This window comes from Mastomys coucha, chromosome X (assembly GCF_008632895.1).
Source record: "Mastomys coucha isolate ucsf_1 chromosome X, UCSF_Mcou_1, whole genome shotgun sequence".
Taxonomy (NCBI): domain Eukaryota; kingdom Metazoa; phylum Chordata; class Mammalia; order Rodentia; family Muridae; genus Mastomys; species Mastomys coucha.
This window is the reverse complement of record NC_045030.1, coordinates 110,615,787-110,617,239: the sequence shown is the minus strand read 5'-3', so window position 1 is coordinate 110,617,239 and position 1,453 is coordinate 110,615,787.

Genomic DNA, 1,453 nt, shown 5'->3' with positions numbered 1-1,453 from the left:
AAAATAAAAAAAAAAAAACAAAAAAACCACAAGCAAACAGAACGTCTGTATTCACTATCTCTATACCACAAAACAGCATGCTATAAAAATAGGAGAATTTATATAAAAAATGGACTGTTTTATAGGAAAATATTATTTTTATACAAATGACAGGTTTATGAGAATTTGTTATTTCCATAAAAAAGAAATTGAATTTTCAATACTTTAGTTACATCTTCTAAAGGGGAAAATTCTGAAGTTGTTAATAAAAAGAGATCAGTAGATCTAGAAAGTGATTCCTAGTCACTACAGCTGCTTACATGGGGTATGGATTATCTTTAAGGAATAATAACAATGGTGGATGTTATGGTAGAAACTCTGGTTCAGTTTGAATGAAACACCTGGGTGCCCAGGCAAAGCATTAAATGATCAGATTACAAGATTCTTTGCAACTGAAAAATCGTGTACTTCCTATAAAAAAAGAAATATTTGGTCTAATTATCAGAGCTTTTCAATTAAACTAATTTGGAATATTTTTTAAAGTAACGCATTTATCCTCTAGGAATTATCAATCTATTAAAAGCAAATCATAACTGTCCAAAATTTTAGGTAGCTATCAATATAAGCAAATAGATTTATTTTCTAAACCCATTCTAGACTGCCTGTAAATATGCTGGAAATCAATGTACATCACTTTAATAACAGAAAATACAATAACCTTAGTCTCTGGCAGAGTTTATGGAAATGAGTTCATACTGAGTAGAGCTTGTTTATTGACTGTATATACACACAGGATAGATGGATGAGTTACTGAATGGATAATGATGGTACATATCAAGCACTCAGTGCTGCAGAATTATGTGTACAGGGAAGAGGACATTTAAAGCAGTCTGTTTTGCTGTTTTCAGATGTTGATTTTCAGTAGTAGTGAAGTAGAGCTACAATTCTACTCTGAAACAGTTTGCAGGCTGCTTGTGCGAAAACAAACTGGGACTAGCATGAAGAAACAAAATCATCATTGTTCAAATTTTCCAAATAAAAGAACAGTTCTTTTGTTCATATATAATCATCCCTGTAAGAATGTAGCATGTCCCTCCTATTGTTCAAATTGGGAAGCCCGGTGAATCTGACCTTGATGATTTACTCTTTACATCTCCCTTCTGATCATTAATTTTTTAGAAGGTATTTGCTCAAAATCTCAGTTGCATTTTCTATGCCATATTTTGGCATTGCTTCATTTGTACTATGAACAGTAACATAAGATAAAATATAAGCAAATACCTTGTCAAATGTCTGACGGGCAGTCAGCAGACCTTGTATCTGTTGTTTGCTATTTTACTTCAGATTTTCTCTTGCTGTCAAAAACACAGCTTCTCCCCAAATGCCAAGATTATTTTCGACAGGGTCAGAAAACATCTTTGATTAAAACTCACCTCTAGGACCCTACTTTTTTTATAATTGGATTTTAAACTAA